The following is a 14816-nucleotide window of genomic DNA, read 5'->3' as shown; positions in this document are numbered from 1 at the left end:
TTCCCAATGAGATGCCTCCAAATGGTGTCTGGAGACCTGAAAGCCTGGAATTGGGGGCTAGAGGAACATTGTTAGTACCTGCTGAAGCACTATCCACAAAAAACCCCTCAGCAGCCTGTAAGTTCCTTGGTCCCAGCCATTTGATTTGTAGGTTTGATCCCCTTTCTCGATTCTGTACTCCAAAAGCCCCCTTCTGATTCAGAGTTGTTTTTCCACTTTAGGACTACCTCTAGAAAAAAGAGTACACTGGTTCTATAAGTACAACTGTTTCAGTGCATGTGAAAATTAAATTTCACTTAATAATTGAATAAGTAGCTCTCCTGTTGCTATGTCAGTCTTGAGTGTTCATTCATAGGAGCCTGACACTGAGAGAAAGAGAGCTCTAAATCTCTACAAAATTTCACCAAAGCCCAGTGGGTCTTTTGAGATCTTTCCAGACTGATTTCTTGCTCAGAGGCTCCATGAAATTTTGTTTTTTAATGGTTATACTATTCAGTATAACACATAGTAACTCTAAATTTCCCACCTCTAAAATGAAGATAATAATTCCTCAATGTCTGTATTGTCTTGCTAGTAGTTTGCTTAGCAAACACTATTAGACCACCCAGATCCTCTGCCCTCAAATGCTTGGCTAGAAGAGCCTGGAATATAACAGTGAATATTCTAGATAATTGCTTTCCTAACTTCCTTTGAAATTATACAAATAGAAAGGAAGTGATCCAAATAAATGTAAAGACGAATTAGCCTTAGCAGTTGTGGTAAGCAAAATTCTATATGCCCCCCCCTAGAATCCCTGCCCTGTGTATACACACCCACATAATCCCCTGGACTATAAATATGATGAATTTTACTCCTGTGATGAAGCTACATTAGATGACAGAGTTGACATGGAGAAAGAACTTGTCTTTGTGGGCCTTTTCTAAACGCAGGAGCACTTTAAGTCTAGAGCTAGCAGTCAGAGACCAGGAGAGTCAGAGATTTGAAATAGCAGAGGTACTCTCCCACTGCTCTTGAAGAAGTAACTGCCAAGTTTGGGAGAGAATGACATGGCAGGAATTGGTAGGCTGCCTCTAGAAGCTGAGAATGGCCCTTTGGTCAACATCAGCAAGATCTAGATTCTTGATTCTAGATTCTAGAACTAGCCAACAACCTGAATGAACTTGAAGTGGATTTTTCCCCAGAGAACTCCAGACAAGAACTCAGCCCAGCCAATATCTTGCTTTCAGCCAGATGGACCCAGATGCTGTTGCAAATATCTAACCCATTGAAATGATGAGATAACGAATTGGGGTTGTTTTTAGCTTCTAACTTTATAGTACCTTGTTATACAGCAATAAAAACTAATTCAGGGGACTTGCCTGGTGGTCCAGTGGTTAAGACTTCATGCTTCCATTACAGGGGGCACAAGTTCAATCCTTGGTCCTACATGCCCTGAGGTGTGGCCGAAAAACAAAAACAAAAAAACTAACAAGGGAGTCATGCCATATAATTACTAGATTCAAAACAACTAGAGTTTTCAAATAAGAAAAATCCAGGAAAAACTTCAAGATTAGGACAAATTAAAACATTAAAGTATAGTTTTATTTCACTAACAAACATAGGTAAAAAGCTCTTAAATAAAATACGTAGCTGGTTCATCTTGCCTATATGTATTTTTTTTCAAGTCATGATCAACTACAGTTATTTTTTAAGGCATAATAAATCACCTCCAAAATAACTAGTTAAAAAAAAAAACAAAAAAACTCATATTTTTCTTTGGACTTTGAGGATAAGAAATTTGGGGAGGACTAAGTAAAGCAACTCATGCCCTCGGCTTCCTTTGATTGCAATTTGATGTTGGCTAAGACTGCAGTCTTCCTTTGCCTAATAGTTCAAGGGGGTGAACTTTAACTTTGTCATGAGGAATTAAAAGAATTTAATTTTTTTTTAAATCTGACCAGTCTTTAAAGGCTGGTCAGAAATCCTATTTGATGTCAAAGTTGAGAAATGACTTTATTGTTCTGGTTTCTACTGCCTCTCCCTTGGAAAAAATGCCCACTGTTGTTTCAGTAGGTTGGAATCCACAGAGCATTGCAATCTATAATTTAACCTATATGAAAATTTCACATCTACTTTTTATTACTACCATTACATGAAATACATGCCATGTACTTGTTACAATCTTAGCTATGAAGATTAATGAGATAATATTTCTGCCCTAGAGGAGTTCCTAGCCTCAAGGCAGAGAGCTGTATAAAGACCTAACCAGGATTTTACATAATTAGTTCTATAATAATGGTATGAGCAAGCATTATGGCATTATGAAGAAAGCTCAACTGTAAATACTGAGTAATAGTTATATCTTAGGCAACATGATTGTACTCCTGCTAAAATAGGGCTGTTTCATTGGTGAAAGATAATGTGATTGAGAGAAAGTACTGTGATTCATGTATATTGTAACCCAGGGACAGAAACTGTCAACATTCTTTATAAGAAAGGAAAATCATTTCTTGCCGATTCAAGACATTTGACTTAGGGCCACGGGAGGAAAACCAAACCATTTTTGGCCTTTCTTGTTTCTTGTTTGCTTGCTTGTTTGTTCCTTTTCTTGGTTATGTTTTGGTTTTGATAATGAAAGGTTGCTTCCTAAAGCTCCCTTTTCCATCTTTTCAAGATTAAAAATGCATGCAATTTTGTCTTCAAAAGTTAAATGCTTCTCCTTTTAAATTTTAAAGTTTTCTTCGACCTTTTATTTGTGATTACCTACTTGTTGTGAGACGTTGATAACATGCTATGGGATCTATTAAGATGGAAAAAATTCATTTCTGGTCTCTTGAGGCTTATATTCTGGTAGAAGAGACTATGGTACAAAAATAATACAATACCTGGTAAAATAAATGCCACCAAAATGTTATGGAAAATGAGGGGAGTGTGCCTGGAGTCTTGATCTTCCTATTGACTGGTTTTGGGTGTGCTTTTAACCTCCAAAACAGGACAGTGAAATCAGGTTGAGGTGTTTCGTATTGTTGTAACTTCATTGTTAGGGTTTTACAGCTGGAAGTAACTCTCTCAAAGTCTAGTTCTTTGTCTCTGGTCACATGGTTCAGCCACAAGATTCTGACACAATGTTTCGTAATGTTTACTGCTAAACCTCAAAACCAGGGACTGCAAATCCACAGCCTGTTGCTAAATTTGGCTCACAGTATGTCTTCATGTTATTATTTTTAGCAATATCAGTATTTCAAAATAATTTCTTGGAATTACTTTTGGCAAGGGCATGCCTTCTTTAAACATATATGGGTATGTATTATATAATATTTATATATATATATGTATAAAACACACATTGTATATGCACCATATACTACATGAAATGCAGTACATGAAGTTTTTAGATCCCATTAAGTTGTGTTTAGCTCCTGGGTCTTTGAACTTACAGCTCCCATTTCTTGGGACAAACATTCCCATCTTTTCTTTTTCTAAACCAAGTATTATTTATACCAAGATTTAGCTAAGGAACCACCCACCTAGAAAGTTCAACCAGTTTGATTTTGTCATAGCTTCTACTTGTAAGTTCTGCATCCTGAATTTATCTCTAACAAAAACACTTTATATTGTAATCATTCATTTACTTTCAAACAATTTGAGGGCAGGAATTGTCTGTTCATCTTGGGCTCTCTAGTACTATGCAATATCTCTGGCATACAGAAAGATTTCAATAGATCTTTATTGACAAAATGTTTTGTTAAGTGGTATAGAGATGTCAGAAATGGCATGAGAATTCAATATTTATTTGTACTTTCTTAGAAACATACTCTAGCATAAGCACATTCTTTGGATATAATTTAACATTTTATGCTTTTTTTGTCTTTAATTCTATTTTATGATCTTCTAGGGAAAATAATTATAAATCTTAAATTACAGAGTCAAAATGATATTGAAAAAGGGGGATTATATAAAGAAATTTTACTATCTTAAAAAAATAGTTTTGAAAGTAGGGCTTAAGTAAAGTTGGATCTAGGCCAAAGGGCAGTAAAGTATATAAGAAAGCAGAATAAAGAAGTCAGTGAAATTTATAGTTAAACCTAAATAATAGCTGACAGCATAGTTACAAAGTTTCAGGAAATTGTTAAGTAGTGATGCCCAGAAGAACAAAGGAGAGACGCAGAGTTTTCCAATTTTCAGCAAACCTTGGGACTTGGCAATGATGAAGAGGGAGGGAAGAAGTTAAATATTCTCAAAATCTTGTGTGTATTATGGTGGACCATTGATAGTGACTGATAGAAACTGTGATGATTAAAATGCATGGGTTAGATTTTAAGTGTAGTTTTTCTGCTTTTATATAGGATGTAGAAAGCTACAAGGGACCATCATTCCCACCACGAACATGAGAAGAAGCTGGATAACCAACAAAAGTCGTAGCTTTGCTGTTTGAGCCCATCTGAGAGCTAAGATCACAAGGCAATCTAATGATGTGAAAGAAACCCACCTTCCTCCTAGGAAAGAAGAGGTATATGGTTAACTCACAACTTGGTGACTAAACAACAGCAATAACAATGATTAACTCCCTCTTTTGCAGGGGAGAGAGAGGAGGAAGGAGCTCCCATAAACATAGGTAAGAAGAAAAGAAACTTTTACTGAATATTTAAAAGTCTCAATGTGGGCTGCGTGGCAATCTCAATGGGGGAACCCGGTCACAAAGGGAGTCTGTGTCAGCTCTTTTCCATGGGCCTTCGCTGAATGTTTGTGAAAAGATTAAAGCAAGCGTCCCCAACATCCAGGCCATGAACCAGTACAGGTTTGTGGCCTGTTAACAACCAGGTCACATAGGAAGAGGTGAGTGGTGAGCTAATGAGCAAAGCTTCATCTATATTTACAGCTGTTCTCCATTGCTTTCCCATCACCCCGAGATGTAATCATCTAGTTGCAGGAAAACAAGCTCAGGGAGCTCACTGATTCTGCATTATGGTGAGTTGTATAATTATTTCATTATATATCACAATGTAATAATAATAGAAATAAAGTGTACAATAAATATAAGATGCTTGAATCATCCTGAAACCACCCTCCAGCTGTACCAGTCTGTGGAAGAGTTGTCTTCCACAAGATCAGTCCCTGGTGCTAAAAAGAAGGGGACCAGTGGATTAAAGACAGCAAGAGGGCTGAGGTAGGTCCTTTACAGGTATCCTGATCATTAGACATAGTAGGAGACAGAAGTTGTCTTCCCAGAGAGCTGGGAGGGTGTTAGGGAACTTAAAATAGAGGAAGTCTTGTTCAGACTTCAGAAACAGGAGAGCAGGCCTCTGACCTGCCTGGATACTGCCTGAATTCCATGCCTGCTGGCAAGCACAGCAAGTCAGAAAGGGAATAAGTCTTGGAATTTTTGAGCCCCCGGAGATCTGGCCAACCCTCCCACCCCACCCCACCCCCCCACCCCTAGGTTTAACAAAATCCTATGACTCAGGCGAAGCAAACAGCATTGTAGAAAGGTTAAAGGAAAACCAGAGCTGCATTTTTGCATACGAACTACTGATGGTGATTTCAGTTTGTGGCCTGGGATGATAAACAGGAGCCCCCAAACCACAATTTGAAGTCGCACCTGTTGGGAAGACTCACCATCAGTGACCCTATCCCAGGTGGGACTCCAGATTGCTATTAATGAGGGAGTTCCTCGTGCTGTTTAAGTCTGGATGTTGATCAGCCCAATTTGGTGATGTATGTGCCGTTACTGTACTCTATTGTTTCTATTCCTTTTCTTTTAATGATTGTGTACTGAAATTGTCAAATAATATTCTATAAAAGTTGAAATTGTTTAAGTGTGTATAACTAGTGATTTCTTTTGTTGTTGAATCATTTACACCTAAAACAAAAATAAACTTACAGCAAAACAAAGGGACATCCCTTACCTCTTCTTGAGGACCAAATATGTGGAGCCTGCTGAAGTCAGGTGCAAGACATGGGTACAGAAAGAAACCCTATAGTCACTCTATTGCTCAGTCTTGTCTGACTCTTTGCAACCGCATGGATAATAGCCTTCCAGGCTCCTCTGTCCATGGAATTTTTCAGGCAAGAATACTGAAGTGGGTTGCCATTCCCTTCTCCAGGGGATCTTCCCATCCCAGGGTTCAAACCCAGGTCTCTTGCACTGCATGCAGATCCTTTACTGTCTAAGACACCAGGGAAGTCCCATGCTAAATTCAAGGTAGTGGCTTCTATGAGTCTAAGGAGCTCTGAAAAGCTGATGGAGACCCATGTCTCTATCAGCTGGATAGAGACATGGGTTGTCTTATGTAGTTTTATGTAGTTTCAAAGGTAGAGAGTGGGATGTAGTTTTATGTAGTTTCAAAGGTAGAGAATGGGCACGAGAGAACTGAGATAAACCTTCCAGGGACTCAGATCCCCCATCTCTGCTAAAAAGAGGGCTCTGATCCAGCACAAATAATTTGAAACCTGTTGCAAATAGAGTCTAATGAGAACAACAGCAAAGCTTAGCAGCCTGAAAGAGATGAGGTCCCCTTTTCTAGGAATAAATATTGTTTATTCAGTCTCTACTGTTTATTTACTCACGATGTCCAGTGTTCTACTGAAGAAAAAGAATTGAGACATGCAAAAAAGCAAGAATTAATGACCAATTATCAAAAAGTATTTTTTTGGGGCTCCAAAATCACTGCAATGGTGACTGCAGCCATGAAATTAAAAGACGCTTACTCCTTGGAAGGAAAGTTATGACCAACCTAGATAGCATATTCAAAAGCAGAGACATTACTTTGCCAACAAAGGTCCATCTAGTCAAGGCAATGGTTTTTCCAGTGGTCATGTATGAATGTGAGAGTTGGACTGTGAAGAAAGCTGAGCACCGAAGAATTGATGCTTTTGAACTGTGGTGTTGGAGAAGACTCTTGAGAGTCCCTTGGACTGCAAGGAGATCCAACCAGCCCATTCTGAAGGAGATCAGCCCTGGAATTTCTTTGGAAGGAATGATGCTAAAGCTGAAACTCCAGTACTTTGGCCACCTCATGCGAAGAGTTGACTCATTGGAAAAGACTCTGATGCTGGGAGGGATTGGGGGCAGGAGGAGAAGGGGACGACAGAGGATGAGATGGCTGGATGGCATCACTGACTCAATGGATGTGAGTCTGAGTGAACTCCGGGAGTTGGTGATGGACAGGGAGGCTTGGTGTGCTGCGATTCATGGGGTCGCAAAGAGTTGGACATGACTGAGTGACTGAATTGAACTGAACTGAATAGTCACTGGAACCAGGACCAGAGATGATCCAAATATTGAGGTTATCAGACAGGGATGTTAAAATGTAAGTGAAAAATAGTAGTAGAGAGAGATGGCTAACCTGTGGTGGACTGATGGTGTATTCATTTCCTATTTTTGCTGTAACAAATTACCACAAATTTAATGGCTTAAAAAACAGAAATTCATTATCTTCAAGTTCTGAAGGTCAGAACATTGAAATGGGGTTTATGGGTTAAAATTGGATATCAGCAGGGCTGCCTTTGATCTAGGGGAGAATAGGTTTCCTTACTTTTTCCAGCTGCTAAAGGCTGCCTGCATCCCTTGGCTTATGGCCCCTTCCCACATCATCAAACCAGAATGACAACATTTTAAAAGGCTCTCTTTAATTCCAACACGAATTCCCCTGCCTCCCTCTTTCACTTCTTAGAACTTTGTGATTACAGTGAGACTACCTGGATAACCCAGGATAATCTCATCATCTCAAAGTCAGATGTTTGGCAGTCTTAATCCTAAATGAAATGTTAATTCCCCTTTGTCATACCACATAGCATTCACAGGTATTAGGAATTAGGACTCAGACATCTTTGGGGAGACATTATTCTCCCGACTATAGATAGAGAATTTTATCAGAGAGAGAGATTACAAAAGTCAAGTGGAAATGCTGAAAAACTAGAATAAAAAGATGAAGATATCTTTGGATGAGCTTATTGGCAGACAAACAACAGATTATATGCTGAATCATAAAGCATATATCAATAAATTTTAAAGTATTAAAATGATACACAATATGTTCACTGATATAATATTAAATTAGGAATTAAAAGCAATAACATTTCTACAAGAAAAAGTGGCAGCTATCTCATTGGGAGAAACATTCTACCTACCCCTACTATATTGTCTGAAGCAAAGCCACTGAAGTGTCTTGATTCAAGGAGATTCACTTAAATGCCTGGGCCTTGTTCACTTATGACTTGTCCAAGCTGAAATATGATCGTCTACTGGATTACAGCCACAGTCCAGCCTCATCCCAGCTATACATGACAAAAATAGTTTGCTCAGCTGAGGACTCAAGGCATTTCACATATCTTTGTCCAGTATGCCGCTCAATAAACCTTATTGTATTTTATTGACTCTTTGACTTTTGTTAGTGATTAGCTGTTTGATCTGCCATTTAGAAAACCTCAGGCAGCCGATTAAAGACAGATCTCTTCAGAGCCATAAACTATAGGAATAAAATCATGGTTAATAATGATACTGAGTCACACATGTAGATGCCCATAGTAAGGGCCTGTTTCCTGATGAGACTACATGAAATTAAGGTACCAGTTGGGACTTTACTTAGATGCCACCATTGCTGCTGAATTCACCATTGTACCAGACAGAACAACGTATGTGCCATCAGAGACTTGGCACAAAGCAAAGGACTCTTGGGTTTGGATTCAGAGGGCACCACTACCAGACCAGTATCTCCTACCATAAGTTGATCTGTTTGTCTTGCAGTGGAGAAGACTGCATCACACAGGGCATTGCCTCTGCTTTTCCCAGAAGATGATATGAGATCTTTGAACCCTTTTAGGGCTATTGGTAGTGCCTCACTGCTCTTGACACTTTTCAGATGCTAGTTTTGTTCTTCCAGTTGGATCAGTCAATTCTAGCCACATTATTTTGTCCTTTCAATCTAATCTATGTCATGTTTTTTTATTTCTGGATCATTTGCAGTTGGGAGATAACATATCTTTTATCACAAGGGCCACTCAATAAGGGTAATGACCAAGATAGTCAATGGACTTTCCATACTTCCCACCGCCCAGAGACATCTAGTACATTCGAGTATTGGAATGGCGCCTCAAAAATAGTCTCCAACATATTTCTAACTCTACCTTTATCATCTCTTCCTTGTTCACAAACCTTAGTGTGGCTAGTTTGGTCCCCAGAAAGAGGTAGTTCTCTCTCAGTCACCTTTTGAGGTGAAGTGGGAACCCTAAGCCCTACCCAGCCAACTAGAAGACCACCCAGGAGGCACTGTCAACCTTCTTGACTTGTATAGGTCCCACAAAAGAGGTGGGAGTTCATGGAAACTGATTTTGAATATTTGGGATTCTGTTCTGAACATCCCCAAATATGATACTTCTTTTTCTTCCTTATAGTAAATCAAGTGACACACACACACACACACACACACAGAGTATATCATTGTGATGTTAAACCAATGAAACGGGAATCTAAGAGATTCAACTCAATTCTGCTTTAGACACCTGGATTCACTTACTGAATTGACAGTGTTTTCTATCCTAAAGATAATGACCACTTGGTTGAGAGTACTGCTCGTTAAGCCCCCTACCATGGCCCATGCAGAACTCATGGGGCACATAATGGGTTTCTATAAGGTTTATTAAAATACCCTTGTTCCTCTAGCACCCAACCTTCTCTATGGAAAATACGGGTGAGAGTAAGAGATGATTGGGGAGGGGGAAAAAAAGTGAAATTATAGCTACCAGAATGGGACATACCAATTTTGTAATGACTGGGGGAGAGTAACAGTCTCAGCACCTGGAGAAGGAATATTAGATAGATGCAGGGTGGTATGGAGGAAGGCAGGATATTAATAATGCTTCTGTTTTAGAACTACTCTTGGAACTTTCTTTATGAAGGAAAATGCCCTGCTCCAGCTCTACCAAACTACTGCAAATGCCTTGAATTGAACCAACTGCAGAGTCTGCCAACCGTTACCAGATAGTTCTGGCCATAATTTGATTGCTATTTCCCTTAACTGTATTATAAAGTATATTAGAAATAGCAGGGAATGATCCCAAGCCCTCTACTTTCCAAGAAAAACACTTGTCATCACATCTAGATCTCTTTCCACTAACTTTCTCAGTCACTTCTGTGGAGCAGACAGATGTTTCCCAGAAGGTGGTGTGGACAAACGGCACAGATTGAGCTGTCTTGAGTCCTTTCAAAAAAAAAAAAAAAAATTAGGAAGTGAGTCAACTATTTAAGCTGAAGTGGGAACCCTGGGACCCACCAGTCAACCAGAAGACCACATTGGCGGCACTGTCAACCTTCTTGACTTGTATGGGTCCCATTTGGATGGCCCTCAAACTTGAAAACAACCTTGTCTTTCTAGGTAATATATGTGCCCCTGAGACGATATTTTGTGTGTGGAAGCCAGACGTTAACTTGCCTCCCTCTTAAAAACTTGAAAATTTGTACCTCAGGATGCATGTAATTAAGGAAACACTACAAGTAGATCACATGTCTCAGATGGCTGTAGAGACCTCTCCAGAATGAGCCTATCTTTGGTTATTTGGGAGAGTTTCTCTAAGGGAAAGCTGTCTAGTTATTTATCCCTATGCTGAGAGTCATTCAATTCCAACTTATGTGATATTTGTCCTTGATTTTAACTGAAGTAATCAATGGCACCACTTTGGATCTGGAAGGGATTCAAGTTTGCCTCAACTCACTGGCCAGGGTTATGATGGATGGGTAGAATTACTTTACACCTCTTCCTTGCAGGCTAAGACAGAAGCTATGTAGATGCTTATACATCAAGCCATATATGTGCCAAGTAGAAATATCAATACGGAAATGTAAAAAAACACTGGATTTTCAAGGTATGCTCTGATGGTTTATGGTATTTGTTCAGTTGGCTCAAACCATGGGAGGGAGAGCATGGTGGAGGTCAGTACTGTAGGCTGACCTTATCCTGGGGTTTGGAGTTCTATTGACAGTAACCTTATTAAATGTTGTACAAGACAAATAAATATATTTTGTTCTAACCTTCTTCTAGTCAGATTAATCAGAGTAACAAACAGGGTGTCATGCTCATAGGAAAATTTACCAGAAATCAATATGGCATAAAAATCAGGGGGTCATATGGTTGTGGATAATTCCCTATAGGTTGAGTGTTCCTGTGCGCTGTGTGACCAGAGACACTAACAATCTTAGTTCCAAATCATCTTTTCAAGGGATGTGTTTATTTGTTCTCTTCTATTTTTTTAAAATTTATTTTATTGAAGAATAATTGATTTACAATGTTGCTTGTTTCTACTATACAGCAAAGTGATTCTCACACACACACACACACACACATATGCATATATTTGTGTGGGTATATATATATATACACACAGACATTCTTTTTCATATTCTTTTCCATTTAATTTTAATTTTTTGCAGACCCTCCATGCTGTGGCTTCTCCATAGTGGCTGCACCAATTTCCATTCCCACCAACAGTGTAGGCAGGTTCCCTTTTCTCCACATCCTCTTCAGCATCTGTTACTTGTAGACATTTTAATGCCGGCCATCCTGATGGCTGTCAGGTGGTACCTCATTGTAGCTTTAATTTGCATTTCTCTCATAACTAGTGATGATGAGTATCTTTTTCATGTGCCTGTTGGCTATCTGTATGTCTTCTTGGAGAAATGTCTATTAGGGTCTTCTGCCCATTTTTTTGTTTGGGTTGTCTGGGTTTTTGTTATTGAGTTATATGAGCTCTTGATATATTTTGGAAATTAAGCTCTTGTCAGTCACATCATTTGCAAATATTTTCTCCCAGTTTGTAGGCTGTCTTTTGTTCATGGTTTCCTTTGCTTTGCAAAAGTTCTAAGCTTGATTAGGTCCCACTTGTTTATTTTTGCTTTTATTTCCCTTGTCTGGGGAGACTGATCTAGGAAAATATTGGTACAATTTGCGCCAGAGAAATGTTTTGTCTATGTCCTCTTCTAGGAGTTTTATGGAGTCACGTCTTATATTTAGGTCTTTAAGCCATTTTGAGTTTAATTTTGTGTGTGCTTTGAGGGTGTGTTCCAACATCATTGATTTACATGTGGCTACCCACCCTTCCTAGCACACTTGATGAAGAGATTGTCTTTTCTCCATTTTATATTCTTGCCTCCTTTGGCATAGTAGGTGTGTGTATTTTGTTTTAAGTACACTTTATATTTTGAAGAGGTTTAGGGGTATGGAAAAATTACACAGCAAGTACAGAAAGTTCCATATATTGCCTACCATCCCCCATTACTAGCCTACCATACATAGCTTCCCCTTTATCGACATTTACATTAGTGTGGTTACATTTGTTACAAGTGATGAACCAATATTGATGAGTTACTATTAACTAATTAAAGCCCTTAGTCTACATTACAGTTCACTTTTTTTTTTAAGATTCTTTTATTGGGACTTTTTTTTTTAAGTGTTTATTGAATTTGTTACGGTATTGCTTCTGTTTTATGTGTTTTTGGTTTTTTTGGCCCTGGGGCATGTGAGATCTTAGCTCGCTGGCCAGGGATTGAACCTGCATGCTCAGCATTGTAAAGCACAGTCTTAACCACTGGACTGCCAGGGAAGTCCCTGAGTTTGCTATATTATACAATTCTGTGGGTTTACACAAATGTCTAACGCCACATATCCATCATTCCAGTATCATAGAGAATGACTTCACTGCCTTAAAAATGTCCTGTGCTCCACCTTTTTGTTCCTCTCCCCTGTCCACTAAACCTCTGGCAACCTCTCTTCCTTTTGCTTTCTGTGTCCTTTTGCCTTTTCCAGAAGGTCATATATCTGGATTCATACAGCATATAACCTTTTCAGATTGATTTCTTTAGCAGTACACATTTGATGTTCCACTATGTCTTACAAATCTCAGTAGCACATTTCTTTTCATCATTAAATAATATTCCATTGTATGAATGTCCTGTGACTTATGTAATCATTCACCTATTGCAGGACATCTTCAGTTCAGTTCAGTTCAGTTCAGTCACTCAGTCATGTCCGACTCTTTGTGACCCCATGAATCGCAGCACCCCAGGCCTCCCTGTCCATCAACAACTCCCGGAGTTCACTCAGACTCACATCCATCGAGTCAGTGATGCCATCCAGCCATCTCATCCTCTGGCGTCCCCTTCTCCTCCTGCCCCCAATCCCTCCCAGCATCAGAGTCTTTTCCAATGAGTCAACTCTTCGCATGAGGTGGCAGAAGTACTGAAGTTTCAGCTTTAGCATCATTCCTTCCAAAGAAATCCCAGGGCTGATCTCCTTCAGAATGGACTGGTTGGATCTCCTTGCAGTCCAAGGGACTGTCAAGAGTCTTCTCCAACACCACAGTTCAAAAGCATCAATTCTTCGGTGCTCAGCCTTCTTCACAGTCCAACTCTCACATCCATACATGACCACAGGAAAAACCATAGCCTTGACTAGACGGACCTTTGTTGGCAAAGTAATGTCTCTGCTTTTGAATATGCTATCTAGGTTGGTCATAACTTTCCTTCCAAGGAGTAAGTGTCTTTTAATTTCATGGCTGCAGTCACCATCTGCAGTGATTTTGGAGCCCCCAAAAATAAAGTCTGACACTGTTTCCACTGTTGCCCCATCTATTTCCCATGAAGTGATGGGACCGGATGCCATGATCTTCGTTTTCTGAATGTTGAGCTTTAAGCCAACTTTTTCACTCCCCACTTTCACTTTCATCAGGAGGCTTTTTAGTTCCTTTTCACTTGGTTGCTTCCAAATATTGGCAATTTTGAATACAACTGACATAAATGTTCATGTGTTAGTTTTTGTGTGGACATAAAGCTTTGGCCACCTGATGCGAAGAGCCAACTCATTGGAAAAGACTGATGCTGGGAAAAACTGAAGGCAAAAGGAGAAGAGGGCGGCAGAGGGTGGGATGGTTAGAGAGCATCGCTGACTCAATGGACATGAGTTTGAGCAAACTCCGGGACATAGGGAAGGACAAAGAAGACTTGTGATGCAGTCCATGGGGTTGTAGAGTCGAACATGACTCAGTTACTGAAAAAGAACAACAACAAATTTTCAGTTCATTTGGATAAATACCTAGGAGTGCAATTTCTGGATCATATGTGTAGTTTTGTAAGAAACAGTCAAGTTGTCTTGCAAAGTGGTTGGACCATTCAGCAGCCCCACCAGTAATGAGTCAGAGCTCATGTTACTCCATGTCTTTACCAGCATTTGGTGTTGTCAGCATTTGGTCCTGTCACAAACCTACTGCATGCATAATACCCACTTCAGTCCCACCATATCTCCTCACAAGACTTGGAGGCAAGGGGAACTGATGCAAATATACAGATACTCAAGCTGCTTATTGTGCCCCAAGATACAGGGTCATTTATCTTTGACTCAGTAGTCTCTTGATGTATGCCAGAGTTCATGCCAAGCAAAATTTTTAGGTTTCAAAAGGGTAAAATCCCAGACTCTTTATAGTTCTTTTGTTACATCCACAAAGAAAAACTTATACGAGAATGTTTATTGTCGTTTAGTTCATAATAACAGACATTTGGAAATGAACAAAACATCCAACAATAGATCAATGAATAAACAATTTCTGGTATTCCATATTGGAGTGGGTAGCCTATCCCTTCTCCAGCAGTTCTTCCTGACCCAGGTATTGAACCGAGGTCACCTGCATTGCAGGCAGATTCTTTACCAACTGAGCTATCAGGGGAGCACCATACAATGGAATACTACTTAGCAAGATAAAGAAATGAATTGCTGATGCTCACAATAACATGGACAAAAATTTTTGGCATATGCTGACGAAAATAAGGCAGACATGAAACAGCACAGTCTGTA

This window comes from Bos javanicus, chromosome 17 (genome assembly GCF_032452875.1).
Source record: "Bos javanicus breed banteng chromosome 17, ARS-OSU_banteng_1.0, whole genome shotgun sequence".
NCBI classification, from domain to species: Eukaryota; Metazoa; Chordata; class Mammalia; order Artiodactyla; family Bovidae; genus Bos; species Bos javanicus.
The sequence above is the reverse complement of the archived record's forward strand: the minus strand, read 5'-3'. Positions refer to the sequence as shown.